This window comes from Stegodyphus dumicola, chromosome 12, assembly GCF_044657685.1.
Source record: "Stegodyphus dumicola isolate Sdum_Otavi_A_Nest chromosome 12, ASM4465768v1".
Taxonomy (NCBI): Eukaryota; Metazoa; Arthropoda; class Arachnida; order Araneae; family Eresidae; genus Stegodyphus; species Stegodyphus dumicola.
In genome coordinates, this window is record NC_140779.1 from 64,300,898 (window position 1) to 64,325,973 (window position 25,076).

General features: G+C 32.6%; 1 protein-coding gene across 2 annotated transcripts in view; it reads left to right on the forward strand.

The window, feature by feature from the left end:
- Nucleotides 1-25,076, forward strand: part of Ddr (discoidin domain-containing receptor 2) — a 933,786-nt gene that overhangs the window by 412,957 nt on the left and 495,753 nt on the right. Inside the window, exon 1 of one of the 2 annotated variants that reach the window (XM_085806492.1) lies at nt 23,758-24,069. The exons of the other annotated variant lie outside the window; for it this stretch is intronic. The gene's annotated coding sequence lies outside the window, so the exon portion shown is untranslated. Of the gene's footprint in view, nt 1-23,757; nt 24,070-25,076 lie in introns of those variants that run through there. 2 annotated transcript variants of the gene reach the window in all.

Here is a 25,076-nt window from a genome sequence, read left to right on the forward strand (position 1 = left end):
TTTTTATGCCTTTAGTTAATCTGCATCCAATAGTTGTTATCCTTGACTAATGCTCATTTGTCTGATCTATGGTCAGCCCAAGCCCACGAAATTCCTTGAGGCAAAGAGCGCAAAATTATGTCTGTCGTTGGCAAAAGCCTTGAACCCATTACAAGTGACTGTGCAACTTAGATCATTTCCGTCCCCAGTTTTGACCAGTGAGCACGCCCCCAGCACGCCGGGGGGACAGGTCTGAGGGTCTTCCACCTTTCTTTGCTTACCACAACTTCTCGAGAGGACTTTCGGCTCGCCCCATATTTAGAGTACCCACATGCCGCACGGATCTTCTACAAAGATCCATCTTTTACCGGGATTTGAACCGGGAACCTTCGGAACCGGCAGTCAGTAACGCTAACCGCTATACCAGTTGGTCGGCGAAATAATTGTAGAATTATCAACAGTTTGAAAGAGTAAATGCAACTAAGCTTAATATCGCAACTATTTTTTTTACATTTGAAACTCGTAGTAGCATCGTGAATTAAGTCAGTTGGTGCACCAGCTTCGGCATCTTTCCGCCAGTAGGGCGAAAGCTATCTTTAAATTTTAGTGCACCAAAAGTTTTGCCTTCTAGCATTTTATCGAATTGCTTTTTTTTGCGCAGAAACTCTAATTTTAATTGCAAAAATTCATTTTAAACTTTTTTTCATTTTTTTTGACTGTTTAGGTGTTTTAGATTTCTTTATGCATTTTACAATTTTTAATGAAGATGTGAAGATTTTTAATGAATGTATTATGTGGTGCCATGGTGTGGTGTGAGAATTGAACTGATTGAATAAGAATAATAAAATTCGAGGTGATAAGTTTAAATGATGTGCAGAAAAAAATGCGTATAATTTAGTAGGCTGCACAAGTCGTGTGGTGTCCATATCAGATTAATTGAATTAAATTGTGAGTGAAGATGAAACCTGATGCCTTGCTTATGATTCTGAGACAAAACAGCAGTCTCTTGCTTGGGTTGAAGAAGCTTAACCATAGAAACTACAATACAATTTCAGAAAAGTAGAATGAAAACGATGTTGCTGATCTTTTTTGATTGGAACCTGAGCAAAGAATTTGTGTTTGAAAGACAAATAGATAAATGTATATTTTATAAAGACGTCGTAATAGAAAGATTTCTAAGGAGTAGTCTACGTGTTAGGTCTGAAAATGCTTAATCGAGTTGTAGAGACATTAGGTATTTTTGAAAGCAGGAGAGATGAAAAATGAGCAATGCCCTCGCCGGAACTCGAACCATGGACCTCTCGAATACGCGCCGAAAGTTGACCACTACACCACGAACGCATGCGAAGAAGACGGGAGAAATACTGGTTTTACCTCTGCAGGACAAGTCGCCATCAGACAATTCTTCTTTAATCAAGCAGTTTTATCAAAGGAAAATGTCGCAGTTCTTAACCACTCTTCTTATTCGCTAGATTTGGCACGTACAGACTACGTTATCTTCCATAAAGTAAAGTCTTGCCTTAAAGATCATTATTTTAGCAACATTGAAAAGATTTAGAAAACCGTAACCAATTTAAAAGACGAGTTTTACGAAGGAATCAAACAGCCGTATGAAAGGGACAATTGTTGTATGGACTTGCAAGGTTTGTATGCTGAAAGCTAAGAGAGGAATGTTGTTTCTTTCAAATTTGACTTTTTACGTAATTAATCCTCATAACCGATGTAAGAGTTACATATGAACTCAAATTTTATACATTAGTAAAATATAATTTTTGTTTTATGTTTCGAATTTTAAATGTATATTTCAAGAAAAAGAAACGACACAAAACTATCTGGATATGCAAAGTAATCTCCTTTAATAAGTTATTTTGCATCATAAGTTCATTCAACCTAAATACATAATGCAAAAGTCCTTTAAAGCCATCCTGAAAATTTTAGAAAAACAATTTATTTGATTATCATCCACACCAAGAAACAATCTTCATGCTTTTCCTTGATGTCTTTTCGAGCCAAGGTAATTACTGGGGTCGAAAGTTCTATTTATAGACGAATTTCTCTTTACCTGAACTACGACAAATTTCCTGCACTTTTACCTTCACTCACTATTAAAAGTTGTCTGTCTCTTTTTCTTACTGTTATAAACTCTTTGTTTCTTTCTCTCAGAGAGTTAATAAAGTCACCAAAACGATCACATTTATTCTTCCTTTCTCTGTTGCTGTTTCTAATTAAACCACAGCCTGTTAAATCTGTAATGGTGGAAGATGTATGACTCATTTAAAGCTACTACTATCCGATCGTATATCTGTTTTTATAAAACTGACCAGAGTAACTTCGTTTAAATATATTATTAAAACAAAAGTATATCCTTTTTCTTCGTATTATTCAGCGCCGTTTCTAAACAGAAATAGAAAATTCTTTAAAATAAATTCACGTAGCATCTTTTCTTAGATAAAAAGAGAAAACGTGTACAATGACTGCTGACTACTTTTCTAAGTAGACCACCTGTGAAAGGAATTAAGAAGTCTGGAAATATACTAAATAAACAGTGGTTCTAAGCACGCTCTCTACCAGAGATCAAAGTCATCTAGAATCGTGAATGGTCGTCTTAAAAAGGGTGTTTACCTTTGCAGTTAATGAACGGCAAATTTATGTATCAATCTACATATCTATGTAAGTATGTAGTTTTAGAATACATTCCCCATTTATTTCATACGCATATTGTAGATATTACAGACTTTACTACTGTTGCAAATGTTGTTTGACAACATTCATGTTAACCCTCTCAAAATTATCGATTTAAAATTCCCTACAGAAGGATGACTTTCTTATTCTTTACATGAAAATTTCTGCCAAGTTTTAATGGATACGATTTCGGGTTGGATGTATATTGAAAGAAAAGTAATCAAGGTACAAAGTGAGAGAGGCATTTTTTAATTACAATCAAGAAAATACCATTTATTCGTGACATCTTGGGAAACTTTGAAATTTTAGAGCGAAACTCGTTACTGTTTCCCACTGTTCTGTGGATAATAGGATTCTTAAGTTCTTAACAGATGGGAATGTGTATGAAGTCAGTTAGTATTTGAGGCAAACCCGCTGTCCCTCTGTTCACAAGGTCAAAGTGTTGTTGTCGATAACATTCCACCATAAGATCTTAAATTTTTATAATTAATATAAATCATAATTAATAAGTTCTAATTATCTTAATTTAACAAGAATGATTGTCCTTAGTGCACTATATTGATATATTTGCAAAAAAAGCGAAGGAAAATATTCATGAATTCATAAAAATATTTATCTGAATTACAACAGAATCCCATAAAATGTTAAGAAATGATGCGTGCTATTAAATTCTGCAATTCTTAAAGAGCTAATATTTTGCCGTTTGGATTGCTTTGATAGTTATAATAAAGCGCATCATTTTTTTACTTATTTTATTTTTATTAATTTATTTTTAAAAGTTTGTGTTGTTTATTTTATTACTATGCGTGTTTTATTTCATTACTATATTATTTTTAATTTTATTACTTATTATTTTTTGAGAAACAGATGAAAAATGCCTTTCTTATGAATCAAAATTTATTTCACAATAAAAGTAACTCCAGTAACAGTTGAAATTCCAGTTAATTCACTTAAAATGGATAACTCACTTAAAAGGAATAACTCAAAATACTGACAAGTATTTTGAAATCTGCTGATTCGAGATGCATTGATTTTTCTGAACATTTGAAATCATCTTGTAAATTATAAAATTTTTTCACTGTTATTTCAGGAATAAGTATTATTTAGCATTCTCTTTGATTTGATTCATTAATATGATTTTTTTCTACGTTCTTATTTCAAAGTAGATTAAACAGATACAGGAATAACCATTCCTATCATTAAGGAATGGTTATATCATTAAGGAATTCCGATCATTAAGGAATAACCATTCCTATCATTAAGGAATGGTTATTCCTGTATCTGTTTAATAACTGTTTAATGTTTATTTCTGTGATGAGATTAACAGACGTAAGATGCAAAAGAAGAGCACCAACGTAAATAATAAAATTTAAATTAGGTTGATATTAATTTTTGAGAAATACTCTACTTATGCTAGAAACTCAGAGAAACGTACTCTGCTCCATAATGTCACATTCTCGTAACATCATACTGCATTGCTCAATAAATGAAATAAAATGTAAATAAATTAATTAGCTTAGCAATTTGGAGTAGCCATCAAGTAAAAGATATGTTTGGGATTATTATTTCCTACAGATATTAAATATCAGCTTTTACTTCAAATTACAAATATTTCGAAACTGATTTTACGATTCTGAAATGTTTCTGAAGTTGTTTAGTGCCAGTATTCTTAGAAGATTAGTTCGGAATTTAGGGAAAGTGTCGGTACCCTGAAATGAACAGGAAACTCTGTTTGTATGCAATTTGTCAAGTTGCGATTCAAATACAATGAACATTTTCATGGAGACCATTCCTTCAGACGACCATCTCAAATAGTGACTGGTATTTATACGAATATAAGTAAAATCGGTGTTGAACATCATCTCTTGCAGACGACCACCTACTTAAGAGAATGAAAACATATGAAACTGTAGGCAGACAGCTTAGATATGGCTGGGTTAGGTTATTTGAATACATCAAAGACACAACTGATAACCTAAGGGAAGACATACCTTTGTGGAGGTATTTCTTACGGGAACAAGGCTCATATTCATTTTACCCAAAGGAACGCGAAGGGCAGTAGCAAACAAGGTTATTCAGCTCCCAACGCTGACGTCATTTTCCAACGTTGACGTGAAGTGGAGGAAACGAAAACACAAAGGGAGAGGGAAGAAGCTATTTATGGAGCGGACGTCTTTCAAGAGCAAAACTTGTAATAGTAACTTAAATTAAATCACACACACTAACCATTAAAAAAAAAAAAAAAAAAAAAAACTTTGAGATTGTATATTACGCCCAAAGGTACTTTTTTAAAATTTTTTGTGTGTTACCTTAATTTATTAAATATCATGTTCTTTGCACTTAAACCATAACATTCAATTCAACAGCAATATCGCAAAATAATTTTGAAAGTACATATCTTTAGAATTTCCGATACAGAGTTTCGCGCGCTGGAGAACAAAATGTTTTTTTTCCGCACAGTTTTGCCATTGCTCGCTTTGAAATTGTAGAGTTTGTTAATCAAAAATTCATTCACGTTTTACAAAATATGAAGTAGATAATAAAACATATTCCAAATTTGGGATTCCAGGTGCCCATATTCGGATGGAGGATTACGTTATTCAAAGTTTGATTGCTCTAGGTTTAGTTGTTTTATCACAATGCCAGAAACATGCATACCATTTATGCAGATTCTTCATTATTTAATTTCTTTAAATGTAATACAGGGCCATAATATTTGGTGGCAATCATTTGAAAAGTGATACAGCTTTTTAAAGTTTTCAACGCAAAATGCTAAAACGAAATTAATAGCCTTTCTGCGCTAACGGTCTTTCGGCTAAAACGGTACAGCTAGCCCGTTTACTTGGGTTCGAATTCCCAATATTGAGCTGTTTTAGTACTTATCTGTTGGGGAACAGGCTTGAAGAAGGCTGACTGTATTTTTATTAATTAAATTAAATTATTTTTTAATTAATAAAGTGAATTATGAGAGAGTTTGAAGTTTGCTTTTAAAAAATTCTGCAAATGTAAAATATTTATAATTTTTTTCAATTATATTGCTCTTAATATTTTGAAATTAACTTTTTTTCCAATTGTATTTATACAATCTTTCCAAACATTTTATATTAGCAACTCGGTTATTTTCAACAAGTACTGGCAATTATCCAAAGAAGCCAATTATTGTATGCCGGTAAACCATCATTCACTGCCCCTTTGGGTCTATTACTACATAAATACTCGCTAAATCCTTCTATTCTTTGGGAAAGCTTTGCCTAACTCAACGTTAGTGATCCTTTTCTTGTTTAATGGATCGAGAACTTGAAGTAATCCGGGATTGGATGTCACATATCAGACGAGATTACACTCGGATTACCCGCACCTTCCTCCCTCAAAACCTTCTGTCCTACTGAAATGTCATCATCCCCTCGTCTAAGGCTTTCGTGTTGCTTAAAACGTTCGCAGTTATGAGAAAGCCATAAAAGAAATTGCTGTAATTAAGGAGAGTAGAAATCAAAACAAAAGATGTCGTTAAGTAATTAATAACTTTTTGTTTCTTCCCCATTTATTATTACTTTATTAAAGGCCGGGGCATTTTTATGGGCTGTTTGCAGTTTCTAGTGGTTGTGAGTAATCTCTTTGAGTGCATGAGTTCTTAAGCTATCAGGAGCTAATGTGATCAGCTTTGACATTACCCCACGCGAGTACACATGTGAAATTCTTTACTGAAGAACACATATTAAGAATATTATAGAGTAAACCCTGTCTAAGCCGACCACCCTTAACACTGGACAATTTTAATCATCTGTGGAGAAAGTCGTCTTACAGAGGCCAATAATTAATGACCGTAATTATCTGTTTATGTAATGAATTTACACTGTTCAAGGCTTTTGGACCCTAGTAAAAAGAAATACTGAAACAAAAACCCTGGAAACTGATATCTAATAATTGGAAGATTAGTGATTCGAATCCCAACTAAAGCAAAGGTGATTTTTCATATTTCTTGCTTCAAAGCGCCTGATGTCTCTACAACACTGTAAATTTTATTTCATAATTTTAAAAGCATATAAGGTATTTCTCCCGCCTTCCTAACATGCCTTTGTGATGTGGTGGTCTGCCCGCTGGGTGCCTATTCCAGAGGTCCGTGGTTCGATTCCTGGCGAGGGCGTTGCTCATTTTTCATCTTTCCTGCTTTCAAAAAATACCTAATGTCTCTACAAGCATTTACTGTTTATTAAAATATTATTATATTCATTCACTGAAATCTTTCTATGCTCTTTGAAACAGACTAGGCTGTTAGCAATATATTCTGTAACATTTATTCGCATTTCTAAATTTAAATTTTGATTTGCAGACATTTCAATCTATGTTTAGTCACTTAAGAGTTACGAAAAAAAAAAAAATAAAAATAATAATAAAAAAAAAAAAACCGCACACGCATAGATTCATTTAACTATCAATTTTGAATTATCGCGACCACTTTCAATAGCATTAAAGCTGAATATACTTTGGCACCGTTCCAAAAATTAAAATCAGATATTTTGGTTGTTGCCATCCTGAAACTTTTGTCTTCTTGAAACATCTTGAAAAAACTGAAAGTTATGGTCTATATATGGCTATATATGGTAAGGTTAGTATGTGGTCATTTTAGAAAAAAAAATTATAATTGTCAATACTAATGTTTATTTATGTTCTCATAAACACGAGTCATTTTTAGAGATGGTCATCTACAAAAAGGGACCATAAGAGAAGGTTCACTATATCCGTAACGGATTTTATTTTACATTTGCGTAATAAATACTGTTAATGCAAGTATTCATGAAATAAAAAAAAACCTACAAAAATTATAACTTGCTCTTGGAAATTTCTGAAATGCTGTTTTGCAAGTATAAACCGTTCAGTATCTTGGGACTTGATTCAAGGTATGACCTATTGTGTTGAATATAGAAGAAAAACTGCATATCAGTGCTCCGATGATTTAAAGGTAATCACATGTGGCTAGATTACAAAATTAAGTCATGTTTTCAAAATAAATCATAGTAATTTAATACCAGGAAGTCTTAATCTATAAAGTTGTCATCCTCACTACACTAGATTTAACCTTGAGGTTCTTGGCAGCAGATACAGAAACGTAGAAACGCCAGAGATGGTGTATTTAATTATGGCAAAGCACACTAGGGCTATCTGCCTAAGGGGAGGGATGCCTTTCGTGGAGGACTTTCTAAGGTAAACTGGCTCGTATACACGTTACACATGGGGAAAACCACGAAAACGCCCATGCAACCAGGCCGTTCGCGGGATTCGAACCTCGGACCGAACTACCAGTGTTCAGCGACTTTACCGCTCGGCCGAGAAACGCCAGAGAACAAGGGCTCCATTACCTGGTGAACGTATAGTTCACCCTACATACATAGAAAATGCCCTTACCACCAGATTTATTCAGTGTCAGATAAAATAAATACATTGGTAAATAAGGCCTGATAGTTACAATGAGTTTTACAGTGTACAAGTTTTTGACAAGTCTATTAAATAGTCCTAGTAGAAAACTGTGTCAAATGTAAAATTTCTTTGAAGCTTCAATTTCTTAGTATTACGCTAAGTTGTTAACAGTAAAGTACAGTGTCAAGTACAGTGATACAAGTACAGTGACAAGTACAATGATACAAGTACAGTAGTAAAGTGATACAAATACGCTTATATGTTACAGTTATACGTTATTATTGCAGTACAGTAAAGTGTTATGTTAAAATACAATAAAGTATACAATAAGTATAAATAAATAAAAAAATATAAATGATAAAAATAAAATAAAATAGTACAATAAAAGTGACTCCTGTATTCCTGAAGACTCACTGAAAAGTTGGTTTAGTTTTTCAAAGTACTGCTAATATTCTCAAAAGAGAAGAAAACCGATTAATTATCCTGAAAGAGTCACTATCGCTTTAATAAAACTCTATTGCTCATTAACAAATAAATTAATTGAAAACAATAACATTTCCAAATCAGGATTATTAATCAATATCCAAGTGAAACTTTCACATATCTTTACATCAGCTATTTTTCCATTGTTAAAGATTACACATGCATTTAAAATATTCTTAATCCACAGGACAACAATTCCAATTTTACCCTTATGAAAAACATGAATAGAATTACAATAATTATAAGTGAATAACATAACTATACGATAAATATTAAATACGATTTTGTTTCAAGAGTTTTTTTTTCAAATTGGCTTTATAAGCTGGACATAAATTGACAGCAGATACAGGTACAAGTAAACGTTAGGTCTTCACCTTTGCAATACCATAGGTGTTTGAAGTATTGCTGTATCTAGCTAACTGTTGAGCTTCCGCCCCAGTATAGAATGCTGTAAGAGAACACATTAGGGACTGCGATCCGAGGGCCTCCTAACAACTTCTCGAGAGAGTGTCGGCAGACCGTGTATTTTGAGAGTTGGTTGTCTTTTAAAATGGGGGATGATTAGTCGAAAGGAAAGGTAGTATTTATTGAGCTGAATGTCCTTCATCTATACAGAAGAGTAAAGGAAACAGGTTGCAAGTAAATAAACGCTTTTGCATTTAATGAAGACTTCGAAACTTTGCCCGCCTTATTCGGACATTAACCGATATCTTCAGTTGGCGACTATTTGCCAAATTTATCATATTGATTAATAGCAATAACTTTTACAGAGCAGAATACTTGGGTTTTCTTTATCTGATCATATTTCAAACAAAATTAATCAGCATACAATACAATTTATATAAATTTGAACGCGCTTAAAAATTAAATACTGAAACAAACTTGAATTTAAGAGACTAAATATGTTGTTCTTTGTAATTTTGATTTAAAAAAATCGGAGAAATTAATTTAAAACCAAAATGCGTGGATTTATAAATAACTCACTTCGTTAACAAGAATTAAAAGTAATTAGTTTATTTAGCTAGATTGATATTTCTGTCTTCGATATGCTATTTAAAAACACGGTAAGACCATGATAAACTTTTCAGTTTTATTATTGGAGGATGGTACTTTCATTTTAATTTTGCGGTTATTTAATAAAATTAAATTTAATATCGGAAAATGTAGAAATTATTGAGTTGATATGTGTTATGACATCTAATTTCATTTAAAAATGGAATGAAGCAACAAGCATAACATGTATAGAAAATGGCTGCATTCTGAGTTTCTTTTTAGTTCAATCTCATATTTGATATTTTAGCTTTGAATACGGAAACTGCAGTCATCATAAATGAAGAGTTAAAACTTTAAAGAGAAAGCAGTTTAAAGAAATATTTCTCACACTGAGCTGTAATATGTGAAATAATCTAAGACATTAATTCTAACTCATTTCTCAAAGGAAAAGGAAAGAATATATAAAATGCTAATGTACCGAAAAAAAGTCGTTTAATTAATACAAAGCATTACAATACTGCGAAAAGCCACTCAAAAGACTGAATAATGAATTTAAGAAAAACATGTTTTGAGGGGATAAGACTGACGTACCTTTCATCACATTTTGCAAGAGCAATGTTTCCAAAATTGCATTTCAGTTTATTAAAATTTTCATCATTTTGGAGAACGCGAGGCTTCCGATTTAGCTGGCTTTATAGATTTTTTCTTATTTTTCTCCATGCGTAACATTAATAACAGCCAGTTTGCCTTGAAACGTCCTCCACTAAGGCAGCTTCCCTTGAAGACAGACATTAGCAATCGATACAGGATAAAAAACATATAAATAGGGAATACACTGTACCAATATATCTTACTAAATGATATCATGGCAAGATCATATAGTACAGATTGCAGTGGGCGAAGCAAACTGTATCTAATAATCAAATTTTTTGTACGTTATGAATTAGATTTAGGGTTAGATGTGGCTAACCCTCTGTATTTAGGTCACGATGTAGTTTTATGTGAAAAATTAAACGTTCGATTTTTATGCAAAACCGTGCTAAGCTGTTAGCATTTTAAACATATTTTCAGTAAGTAATTTGAAATTTCTCTCCGCTGTACACTGTCCATGCCCCCTTGTTTTTATTCTTTTCCTAGAATTGTGTATGGATTGAGACAGAAAAAATTCTACTGTTCTAACGCAACAGAATTCTTAATTTGAGTTAAACGCTATTTTTGTTACTCTAATGATTATAACATCACTTTTTGAGTTCCGTTTACTGTTCTTAAAATCAGTTGTCAATTATGCAATTATAAACAAATAAAAACGGAAATTCGTAAAAAAATACTTAATTTTATAACGGAGTAAAATATTTTCAGTGCAGTGTAGAAAAGTTTAAAATTTGTACAGCTCAGAAACGTTCTTCTCTCAATGCAAAATAACAGCAAGAAGAATGATTATTTTTGTTTATAAAGAGTAGAATTAATTAAAAAAGCTACGAAACCCTTTTCAGGTTATTTGAAATGTTTCTTTCTAATCACAAACTGTTATATTGCTTTTAAAATTTATCTAGTTGCGGCAATATACAGTTATTTAACAACAAACTATACAGTTCATTGCTACAGAGAAATAACTAAGAGAAATGACTGAAGGCCAAAGAAGCATCTGCAGGGACAGATATTGAAATTTTTAGGGAACAAGATGTGAATTACGTTAAATATGAATTTTTAAAAATTATTCAGAATAAAGACATTTAAATTAACAAATTGCATTTTATTTGTTGAGAAACAGGAAGAAAAAAAAAGACTTTTTTTTCCCTTGGGGCGGAACCTAGTAGCATTTTTTATACGCATTTACTTTTTCAGTTTAGCCAGGCTATTCAAGATATTGCTGTATCTCAATCGTAAGTGCATCTATGTGAAAGATCTCTGTTTTCAATTTAAGTTTAAATGACAGTTTATCGTTAATAAATCTGAAATCCATGTAAATTTTTATTTTACAACTGTCGGGTAATTTCGTGCTTGAAAGAGTATAATAAAATTAACTTGTGTCTTTTATTTTAATTTTAAATTATAATTCATTTTAAACACTATCAGATTCATATAAATTGTATTCAATCGGTGTTCGATTGCTCTATCAAAGAAAGAAGTGCGTTTCATGAATACGCCAAGTTTAGCAAGTTATCGCCAATTGTGCAACCAAACTAAGAAAATCGAGCAGTCGGAGACCTTAAGTGGGAGTTTCTTTAAGTTCCTTAAGTGAAGGAGAATTTTTGGCTTAACGTCCACTGTGCCCCTTGCCGCACAGACACTATATCAGTGGTTCTCAAACGTTTTTGTCTCATGCACTCCTTCAACCATTGCTATGCGATCAACCCCTCCTCCTTTCCAGAACTCGAAATACATTATATGTATGTATGTATGTATGTATGTTTATTTAAATTTAGATCATGTTTAATGTGTTTTATAAATAAAACAACAACAAAAAATTATAAATAAATCAACAACCAAAAGAAAATGTTGCTAAATACAAAAAAATTGAATAATGACTCTTTTATATTCATAAACTAAATATTTAGTAAGTAAGTGAATTGACAGCATTTCCCCGTGAAACTATGGAATAATGCTTATCTGTTTTACATCAGACTTATGAATTCCCCAGTATTTCCTCTTCGTAACTCTGAACAACCTAGGCACAGAGAACATTTAAACATATCCTGTGCACTTAAGTATTTTAATTCTGTAACTCAAAAGTACTGGGAGACAAGACAAGGCCATGGCTTAAGTACCAAACTTCACCCATTTGCAAACATATAAATAAATATTTGGAGATGAAATGGGGTCATATATTCTTGTTGTGAAAGTAATATGCTTGCTGCAAGAAAGAAGGAAAAGCAGTAATAAAAAACAGCAAGTTATGATGAAGAATAATACAAGTTATTGAAAAAAAAAGAATTTTTCAAAAGAATGACATTATGAGTGTGATATCAGTTACTAAGAGATAATAGAAGCATGATATAAAAAAAAGGCATTTCCTCGAAATATAAAAAGCATTTCTTCTAAACCTCTACAGACATTCTCAAAGATTTAGTAAACTTCGTCATATCAATAAAGCGTTTTCTTATTCCATTGCAGTAAAATTATTTCTTGGAAGCAACACTAGGTGATTGGATTTACAAAAACTTAATCATATTTTCTTTTGATGCATTGCTGATTAATTTTTAAACTGAGGAACTTCTTAGTGTAAAGAAGAAAAATGAATAAAACGCTACGCTTGTACACGTATGACGTTACAATGATGTTAGAAACAAGGATTTAATCTCTGCTAGATTTATTATAACAGTCAACAGTTAACCCATTTATGAAAGATATATCGTAAAATAATCATCTATATGTACGTCTCACAGCAAAAATTTTTCCTGCAATCTGGCTGAAAATGCTTTAGTTTCGAGGTTTTCAAACTTTAATGTTATAGCCTGGACGTGCTTTTTTCTCGTTGGACGTTTGCCAAATAAGAAAATATTTCAATTTTGAGCTTTCATTTGAAAATCTGAGCAGCATTTAGACTTCGAAATGAAGCTCGTGTTATCTCTTAGTAACTGATATCACACACATAATGTCATTCTTATTAATATTGGAATTATTCACATACGAAAATATAAGAATGATATTTTATTTGCAAAATAGTATCTTAATCTATGTACCTCTACTACTGAGAGAAAAGCTTTAACTAAAGACGTTTCTTAATCTTCTGAGAATCAAAATTCACTGTCAAATCCTCATAGAAGAAAAAGGTTTAAAATAAAAAAAAATTAAATCTGAATGCTTTCAGATTTTATATATTACTCCCAAAGAGTCTTTTTTTCAACGTTTTGTGTGTTACCTTTAGTTATTAAATATTATATTCTTCCCGCTTAAACCACATAAAATTGAATTCCACAGCAATATCACAAAAGGTTTTTAAGCAGCATGTTTTTAGAATTTCCGATTGGCAGACTCGCACGCTGGAGATAAAAAATGTTATTTTCCGTACAGTGTTGCCATTGCTCGCTTTGAAATCGTTGACCTTTTTTAATCAAAATTGTTAAAGTTTTACAAAATATGAAATAGACAATAAAACAAATTCCAAATTTGGGGGGCCAGGTACTCATGTTCGGATGGAGAATTACGTTATTCAAAATTTGATGGCTCTAGGTACTGTCGTTTTTTCACAATGCGAGAAACATACACACGTTCATGCAAACTCTTTATTATTTATTTTCTTTAAATATAATACAGGACGACAATAATTTGTGGCAACATTCTGAAAAATGAAACGGACATTTATAGTGAAACAACGCAAAGTGCCGTTTTGTAGATTCTTCATTATTTAGTTTCTTTATATATAATACAGGGCAACAATTTGAAAAATGATTTGGACATTTAAAGTAATTCGACACAAAATGCTGTTTTGAAACTAAGAGCCCTTCGACAAACGCATGGACTAATAAATTTTACTTTTTATAAAAGTCTTTTCTCACAGCAAAAATTGAAATCTGAATTTAATTAAAAAATTAATAGTGTTTAAAAATATTCTTACATTTATTAGGCAGATATGAAGGAAACTTAAAATACATATTTAATACTCTAGAAATGTTTTATGTTTATTTCTCAAAAGTAATTTGTCAAAAATATTTGTGCAACGAACTATTGTTTAGATTTCTTGTTTAATCAAAGCAAGCTGAGAACGGAAAGATGATTGATATTTAAAAATGAAAGATAAATTCTAATCAGAAAATTGAGTCTGTTCATCTTCGCCATGAGGTGACTTTGATATCTCAGGTCCACTAAAGTTGAGAAAATTGTGTTTTTTAATTAACGTCTTTATTTAATGTCAAATATACGTAGAACTGGGCGGGTCACCAGATTTTCACCATTGGTGATACGTGTGTAGTTCCACTAGACCAGTTAGGGATCTCGGCCCAGTTTTATGGAGAACGCCCGGGAACCGATCCGAGGGTCTCATACCTCTACAACCAAACAACTTTAGAAAACATTCGCTTGCCAGTATTTTAAGTACCCCATGCCGTACAGACACTATACACTTACAAACATTCATGCGTTCTCCGGAATTCGAACTCGGCCCCAGCGATATGGCAGTTTTCATCGCTATACAGATGAGAATGGTTCATTAATATCAGTTATCTTTCAAAGCCCTGGATTAAAACTTTTAACAGGATTTATGTTAAGATTCGACCCATTCGTAAAGTGAAAAGGTCTGAATTTATGAATTTCGAAACTGTTTCAAGATTCGCGAGAATCTAATATATTCGAGGATTCTTGTGTTCCAATTTTAGTTCTGATGTTTCTGGTCTTATACTAATTCATTACACTAATTTATGTATCTATTACCTGAATTACCATTTGTGGATAGTATTTTGGAAATAATTTGTCCTGTTTACATCAGCAAGCTATGAAAATTAGAAAAACTGTAAACATCAGCAAAGCTACGAAAAAGAACACCTAGGCCTTTTTGCTTCAGAGACTGAACCAGGAAACACTGGGAGAGCAAAGTGATCTTATCCTTTTTGGCTACAGGCTTGCTGGCTGTTTAATAAAGAGCTTCATGTGTTATTTGAGAAAGTCTGTTTGTTTTCACTTTTGTGTCTGTATGTCTTAATAATATAAATGGTAGTCAATATTGTACATCGACGAATTTCAACGTGGGCTTTGCAAACATTAAGCAATCGTAAAAATCTTAATTTTCCATAAAATTCTGCGAAGTACTAATTATCTATGGAATATTCAAGATTTTATTTTCTGTTTAGCAATAGATCATTAAATGACTGTAAACATTACTTTAAAAATCCTTACATTTTCTTTGCCATAAATTTAAGAAACTCTAATGAAAACTTCCGGATTTGCTTAAATTTTTGAATAAAGATTTAGTTGTAACAATTTTCTTATGAAACATATGATAAATATACCTCCTCTGAATTAAAATGAAATTGTATATATCTTATTGCATGAGAATTTGGAATTTCTTGTGAAAAATATTTATTTTTTATCCTGGAACTTTCTGCACTATTCCTTTCTTTTCTATGTCTTACGAAATCCATTATTAATCTTTTGCAAAACTCAGACAGATAATTCATTGCAAAGTTTGAAAAGCATGTGATTAGTTATCATTGTTTTTTAAGTTATAATTTTCTAGCTAAATCTGTAGTCTTAAGGCAGCTAGAATGCTTAAGAACTGTTAGCGATTAATTTATAGGTTCTAATGCTTCAATAACAAGTCCAAAGAAGGGTTAAATTACCCTTAATTAACCTTTTATTCAGCTCAAACTATTCACAGATGCCCCCGGGGGTCGACGTAGAGAAATCTGCAAAGCTACTGGCTAGGATCTGTACCTAGGCAGTTTTGGCGGCGACGCGGGTATAAAATTTATGAACTTGGTGGTTTTGAAGGCTCTGGGAAAGGTCACCTATTGACCGGCCTCGGAGTCTGGCATGTCCTGAGCGGTTGGATCCGTAGCAGGGTAACGGCCCTCTGCGACGGGCTCGCCCATGCGACTGGCAGGAGCAATTGACGACCAGTGCTGCCTGGTATCGTATCCAGGTGGTGCGCTGCTCCCCTGGAAGGGTAATAGTGGAGGCTGTACCTCCCCGAAGTGCCCAAAGGGGGAGTGGACTTGTAATGTGCTTAGTTCACGGGGCAGGGCAGTCAAGATTTATCTTTTATCTCATTCACAAATGGCCCCTCTCTGGATTGAAGAAGCCTCCACTTCGGCCTTTAACTTAAGATAGAATATAAGAATTTAATCTAATGCTAACTAAACTAAAAACCAGCCGAAAGCTGCACAGAAATAACTAACAGTGTTTTCCTTTATTCAAACTCACCTCCGAATACTATCAGGCAGGTAACCATACAGCCGAATGTAGTAAGATTAGCTTAAAGCAAGGATATGGCTAGAAGGCAGAATACGCCCTACTTACGAAGTTCTAAACTGTTCTATCGAAGTGACGAACACTTCAACTTAAATACTTGTTCTACCTCTCTTTATATAAAACACGATCCTGAAAACTCCCTTCTGGCAGGAAATTGTATGTGGAAAATATGAAATTAAACGAAAGCTTATTCAATAATAAAAAGAACTATTATGAAACTAAAAATAGCCGTACAAAGTTTCAAATCTGATTTTGTTTAATAATGGGTTTGTATAGTCAGTCTGTGGATATTTCACATTCAATATGTTTGGAGAATTTCTTGGGATCTTCATTATTTCAGAAAAAATTAGTTAATGTTTCCCTGTTTAATAGAAATATAAAAAAAATCTATAAATGTTTGCATTTGGTATCATTGTCTCATAGGAGCAGCTGCATAAGTCATTCTAGTGCAGAAAAATAAACTATTAGATATAATATATGATACAGAAGTATTCTGAAAATACCATTCTTAAAAAGAGAGCGACAAACAAAGCAAGTTTGATATATGGCTTAAACTTTTTATTATGTTTTTATTATTCTCAAATTTATCTCATTTGTTAAATGGGTAGATGAATTTTTTTTTAATTCTTAACTGGAACTTAGCCAGAAATTTACTAAATATATGCTTTCTATTTGATGCAGTCATATATTAAGAAAATAATTTAAGAAAAGGATTGCATTAAATAGTCCCTTTGCAGCCAAATAGGATGCAAATATCTGCTTATTTAAGAAAAAGAAACTAAAATTGATACTGATTTCGAGTAAAGAACTTGATGTTTGCAGGCAATTTAGAGTAGAGCTATTATTTGAAAATTTTTTATGAGAATAAAAAATTCTGTATAATTTTAATTTAAATACAAATTTCAAATAATATATCTTACATGTTAAATGGCAGTGGCAATTCTCATTTTTATCAAATAACTATGGCATTATCAAATAGAAGAGAATTATGCTAATGTGGAATTTAAAACTAGACAAAAGAGCAACCTTTATCTGGCACAGAGTTTTGTTCAAAATCAAAATTTTCATATTAATAATACTCGAATGAAATCCTTATTAAATCAATTTTATTAATCTTCTGTGGTCAAAGACTGTTTTTTTGTTTAATCGTTCATATTATTTTTGCCGTAAATATCTTCATTTTTCTTATATACACAACGAAAAATATAAGTGACGCCTTTAGAAAGTTACATTTATTATTTCATAATGGATGTAAATTATATTGCGTAAAAGCTTATTACTGTTTATAATTTCGGACTGAAAAATAAATTAAGTAGAGAGAAATTCACAGTTCTGACCGTATAAACCAAGCCCCAGACAGCATGTAGCACGGTAAGCGTAGCCAGCCAGTTGCATAAGATCTTTTATTTGTTACAGGGGCGGCCTAACAAAATTCTCAGCTGTTCTCCTATTTTCACCGTAGCAAGATTTTTGTTTTTGGTCTTTCAAATGAAAATTATATTTAGTGCTTAACAAATTGAAAAATTTGAAAGCAATATGTGTCCTTCTCATAGCTTTATTTTAGTTTTATTATTTTTGTTTGGAGAAGTTTATATTGCATCTAATTCATAACATTAATCAGTTTTGCATATTTCCAATTATAATTAATGAATATGTAGGTACGAATATTATGAATATGAATTGTATTGTAAATTTTAATATGAAGTACATATTTCGGTGCAAATAATCGCTTGTATGCCACGTAGCAACGAGTATATAACCTTTGCTGCCGAGGGGCGAATATAATCGATATTCACTACATTAAGGGCATTCGAAATTTAGATTATTTACAATTAGGTTTCTTTATTAGACGTCCAGTAGTCGAACGACCAACCGAATATTGCCTTTTCAATGATTTAAAAAAGTAGGAAGCGCTTTTCCATTCCATAATTAATACAGGTTACGAAAAATATTGGATGACGGTACTGCAGTTACTCCGATTATACTCAAAGAAACTTCATTTGGCTAATCTTTTTATATAGTATAACGGCTAAAGTGTGTGTCGCCGATAGTTTATTGTTACCACTCGGAAAAATGAGCGCGGAAATTATAATTAATATCTCGGCCGATTAAAGTCGAACGTAGATGAGAACGGTATCGACGGATTCGGAGAATTTTTTGGAATCCGAGTATACGCTTCTCGAATTTCAACTCGGCGCCGTTTCGTAGATATTCGAGAAAAAAGAATTTGGCACGTAGCCAAATCCCTCTAATACGGAAAACCCAAGAAAAAAGTGGAAAATGTAGGGAAAACGTAGGGGAAAATTAGTTTTTAATTAATATCTCGGCTAATTAAAGTCCCAAGAAGACGCGAATGGTCAAAATGGCGTACCACGGACCTGCGGAATCCAACGGTGTGATTCGCTAAGCCCGAGAGCCAGCCGTTTCGGAGGAGAGGATGTTATTTCACCCCATATATATACGCGGCTTAAGTGTCTGTTTGTCGCCGATAGTTTGTTGGTTGCTTGCGTAACTGTACTAGCCAATGGAGTGAAGTTACCACGGCAAAGGGTTGCCGTTTCAATTGAAACGTAGACAATTTCCTGTAAAACTTGCCTTTGCTATGACCATCAATAAGTCTCACGGTCAAACGCTTAAGCGTGTTGGCAATTTTCACCTGAGCCTGCATTTGGACACGGTCAACTTTATGTTGCCTGTTCAAGAATTCGTGAATGAACGGACGTAAAATTAAAAATAATTGATGGTTCTCTGCAAGGCAAGCTTCAAAATGATGGAAAGATCTACACAAGAGATGTTGTGTACAGGTCCTCTGCAAGGCGAGCTTCAAAATGATGGAAAGATCTACACAAGAAATTTACAAAGAGATATTTGACATGTGAATTAATATTTTATTATTTAAATCACCTTTATTTATTGAGCTAGCGGTAGGCTCTTAAGAAATATACCGCCAGTGGTTTCCTTCATTGCATTCTACTTTAAGCAATTAAGCGAGTAGAAGGGTGAAACCCTGTGGGGCAATAAGCAAAGGGGGGTCCTCGCCGCCTGCCCTGAGTAATTCAGTTTAAATCAGCAGACACCTTTGCACAAATCATTTTAATTACAATTTATAATATCTAGAATAGCGGTCGTTTCGTATGACCGCCGGGCTTTCTAGTTGAATATAACAAAGAAGCTGATGACAGCTATTCTGCCTAAAAGGAAGGAACACCTTCTAGGAAAGTTAGTAAATTGTTATACTTCTACCAGTAGCACTAGTTTAAAGTGCAAATATAGTATTTTAATTTACTGAGGATAGGAAACTTCTGTCTAAGCGCAAGCAAAACAACATTTTGTATGAAAATGAATCTACGTTATTTATAATATTGTGAGTAAGTAAACATAATCAAAATATAAATGTGATGATATAGGAGAACATTTCTATCGATGGGCCACTTTTACAAAATGATCCTTAAAATCGTCAAATTTGGCAATTTTACAGTTTTGTACACGTTAATGTAAATATTACTTTCCATACTACGCATATCTAGGCATAAACGTCACAATTATGAAATTTTCAGTAAATATTAGAAAATTAAAAATAGGTGCCACTGGCCCAATGAAGGAAACCGGTCGCCTTCATTGAGCCGTGGAGTTTCTATGAATGAGTCGGCAGCTGTTTTCTTTTTAATACACTATCATTTTAATACAAATCAATAAAATGTTTAAAACTATTTTGAGCGTGATTCGTTAATATAAAATGCTGGTTTGAAACTAACACAGATTGCTGAAAATATATTGAAACATATCGATAGCTTCGCATTGTTCACAAAAAATCAGGAGTTGGATTTTAATCTTTATAATCATAAAATAATCATAATAATCTACGAAACATGTTAAGTTGGCGAAAGAATCTACGAAATAACAATGAATTTCGTTTATTAGAAACAGTTTGGTGAAAATGAGAATTTGAGAATGATAACAAAGAGCAATAACCATAACTTGAAAATTTTCAAATAACATAAACTAATTATTAAGCCTACTATTAATATTAAGCTATAAATCTTACACAAATTACTACATCAATTATTCGTTCTTGATGCTTTCAGTTGCATTTTTCGCAATAATATATTTTGATCCCCTTTCTGACACTAACATACTTCTCGTGAACTCACATTTTACACGACAGACACTGAATCATGTCTTCGTTGAAGCCATCACAACGAATAGCACAAAATCAAGAATCCTCGTTTTAATTTATACGCCTATTTACTGAAGGAAATGAAAGTTAGCTTTTTCATCCAAAGAAATTTTAACTTTTGACAACAATGTTGATGCACCATCTGGAAGCTGTTCGGATTCTATTGCACTGGTGGTTGCAACAGATTTTTCTTCCTGGAGCCTGCATGTCATGTAACATTCCACTTATAGGAGCTGTTAGGCTTGTGTCAGGAACTTCTGCACCAGGAACATCATTTGTTTCAATCTTCGCTGCTGCAACAAAATGAGAGTCTTGAAATACATCTTTGTTAACTGGCCAAACTCCTGTTTCAGCAAAACATTCACTGACGTCGCTACTTTTGCTGCTCGTCCATATGCTTTCCCAAACAATCTTGCTGTATGGAACTGGGTGACAACTTCTAATTTCCTTTCTGTCCGCATATGTCTTAGAAATGTATCCGTTTCATTCAGGTAGTAATATTTCGGGGATGTAATAATGTTTCATTGATGCAATTGATATACATTTTATTCTTCAACTCAAAAAAGTTACAAAATATTAGTCTCGATATGGTTTCTATGGTTGTGCCAACAGCCCATTCATAGTAACGCAGGCTGGCTCATTGAAGGCAACTGGCAGGCGGTATGTAATATGCCCGTGATTAAAGTAAACAACCATTGTTAAAATAGAAAAATAACGCCGATTGAACGCAGTTTTATATGTTATTAGTAACACGTTAACTTCTCACCGATATCTATAATTTCTCTACATTGATAAATTAGAAAAAAAGTACAAAAGTCTTTCTTGTAAAGAAACCTTGCTTGAGCGTGGATCAGTTCCCTGTCAAAATGGCAATTTTCAAGCTTCATGTAGTATACTAAACCGTCAACAGATAGTGCCTATTGCCAATAATAAGAAAATACTGGAGGTGGCTTAACGAAGGAGCCGACCCATTGATGACTTGGATATGAATATAAAACCTATCATTGAAACTGCTGTGTAGTAAGTAATTTATAGAATTACTTACCATAAAATACGCACGAAATTTTTTATAAAAAATAACATATACCAGATTTTTGTGAAGATAGATAGTCTAAAAAAATTTAAGATTTTATTAATGTATTTTTCCATAGATATATTCTCTGCATGTCTTCATTTGAACATTAGACCTCTTCTAAATAACAATTATGAATGAAGTGTATGTAAAAAGTTCATTTTTAATGCTGTAACTGGAATTTAATGCTGTAATTGGAAAAGAAACAAGTATTGGAAAAAAATTGGAAAAGAAGCATTCTAAGGTGAAATTTAAAGTTAAATAAAAAAAAAACAGTTTCAATTTGGTATAGATTTTGAATCAAACCATATAAATTTCGAAAGCAATCGAACAGATCTGATTCCCTATAGCTAGGATTACTATACCTTAGAAACGCGAATCCAGAATATTTTATGAAAAATTATTTTCAGTGGTAAAAAAGCCTCAAAGATTTTTAATTAGGGTGTCAAATGAAAATTGACATGAAACAATAAAAGCAAATACGAAATCAAAGAATTTGGATAAAAAACGTACTCAAAAACAAAACCAACAACAGCAAGGAGAAAAAAAACACTCAGTAGTTCTGTTGTAAATATACTGATAATGCCAAGATGTACCTACTAAAGATTTAAAAAAAATACTTCATTTTATTCTAAAATACCTGCATGTCACTAAAAATATTCCTCTTTCGTCACTTCTCCTGCTAGTTATATAATTTAACGTCTCTTAACCCTACTTAAAACAGCAAGTAACAATAATAATTACTAGTATTAGTCCAAAGAGGCAGTTTTGTCCAGAAGGACTATTAATTTCGTTTTGGCATTTTGCGTTGGTTCGCTATAAATGTCGGTTTACTTTTCAAATTGTTGCCACCAAATATTAGAGCCCTGTATTATATTTAAAGAAATTGAATAATTAAGAATCGGCATAAATGTATGTATATTTCTCGGATTGTGATAAAACAATGGTACCTAGAGCCATCAAATGTTGAATAACGTACGTCTCCAACCGCTTATTGGCACTTGGAAGCCCAAATTTGAAATTTGTTTTATTATCTATTTTATATTTTGTAAACCTTGAACGAATTTTCGATTAAGAAACTCCACAATGTCAAAGCGAGCAATGGCAAAACTGTACCAAAAATAAACATTTCTATCTCCAGCGCGCGAGATTGTGTATCGGAAATTCTAAAGATATACTCATTTTAAAATTATATCGTTCTTGAACTTAGTTTTATGGTTTAAGGGCGAAGAACATGATATTTAGTAAATAAAGGTAACACGCAAAATGTTAAAAAACGCCCCTTTGGACGTATTTAAAATCTAAAATCTTTCAGATTATTATTATTATAATTATTATTTTCTTTTCAGTTGAAGAAAAATGTCATATGTCTGATAGCTCTCAAAATCGATGCAGTGTGTTAAAGAATCTGCAAAAGAATAAGGTTCCTTTTCAGCCAAATTTTATATGCTGAATTACTATAGTTATTAACGGAACTGAGTAGACTTATTTAGCATTTTAATCTCTCGGAAAAATAGTTGTATTTTAAATCTCTCGGTCAAATAATTGCTCTTTTGAATGATTTTCAGTAATGGGAAACAGCAAATATTTTACCCAAAGAGACGCATGTACATACGTTCTCTTCAAGGTTTCATCCTTCCATGCTTCCCAATAAAACGTCCTAAAAAAATCCGTCATTTCGATCACATAAGTATGTATTTTTTTGAAGTGATATTTCAACGAAATACGAACGATTAGCTGATGATTGCTTCAACAACTAGTATAATAGGCAGAAGTAAATATTTTTTCATTTTGTTCCACTTTCCACTACATCAATCCTCCACGGAGTGTTATGACACAAGCAGATATTTTCACCTGGGAGAGGTGCCACCTCCGTGTCATCTCGTCCATAACAGTGCCGATATACATGACACAGTGGTGTCAGGAGACCAGTAAGCGTAGCGGGTGAAGGGGGGCGTAGCGTATTGATTGATTTCTATCAGGCGAGCGATGGCCTCCAGAGGGCGCAGGGGGGGGGGATACCACGAGAGTTGCCGGCGCTCTCGCGCGCTGAGGCCCATTCCTTCCTTCACTCGTGTCGGGATGCGGTCCTGGGAAGCGACGAAGAGCAAGTTGGGATAAAATATCCTGGGCCGTTGGAGTTACTCGTTTTCTACTGTGAATATGAGACTTGGAATGATATGATGTAATTGCTTCAGGAAAAAAAAATTTGTTGTGGTGAATTATTATCTTTTTCCTGAGGCTTCTGCGAGGTGAAAATGGTGTTTGGATAGTGGAGGCCTTCGCTTTGGATTTGGTGTTTTATGAGTTGTGCTACCGTTGCGGAGAGTTGTAGAATTCACTTGTTGCTGATGCTGCGGAGGTAAGATTTATTATGCTCGCTCGTTTCGAGATAAGTTCATAGATTCAAGTACGAGATAAATATTTTCTCGTTATAATTTATGCGGAATGAGTAAGATGAACATCGTTATGAAGCATTTTCTTTCCTCTGACACACTTAGATCTATGAAAACATTAATGAAGGGTTGATTATTATGAAAGGATTTGTGTACATATTCCTTAATTGTACGCAGAATATTTTATCTTTATCTTTTAGAAATAAAGAGTAACACAAATTATTAAAAAAATTATGGCACCACAATCTGTTCTAATATTCGAGAAATTTGAATGACTGGATCTCCTTATACTGCATATTTTCACAAATTATTGTATTTTTTTATAAACAGGCTTTTGCTGTAATGCAAGTGAGAGAAATGTTTTGTACTTTTTTCTACAAAACTTTCTTTATAAAGCTCTATAGAAAGTTGTAGAAGTAAACATGATTAAAAAAAATGATTAATCATCTTAACTTCTGTAAAACCAAATAAAGAACACCTTTTTTTTTTTTTTTTTTTTTTTTTTTTTTTTTTTTTTTTTACCAAATTAGGACAAGGAATTATCTTAATTGCGCTGTTATTACCTATTTTTATTTTAGTTGAAATAGAATGAGACTATTATTTTTACTTCTTTACATGTTAGAACTAAACCTATAATTACTTTATCGAAATTTAACAAAGAAATAACTTTTTACCTGACGAAAGCATAGCCACCGTCTGTGTATTTGTATTAAACATTATAAAACAGTCTGCATGTTATACATATTTGCATTAATCTAAAAGCTTCTTGAAAGTGTATTTTCTTATTGAATCTTCTTTTTATATATTAAATACAAAACACATATAAAACTAAACATGAAACACACTTTTTTGACGAATTAAAAAATAAAATTGTCTTAATTTTTTTAAATATAACCTATTTATCTTTGAATTTAAGTTAAAAAATATTTCTTCTTTAAATATGCTTTAAAGTTAAATACATAATTATTTTTAA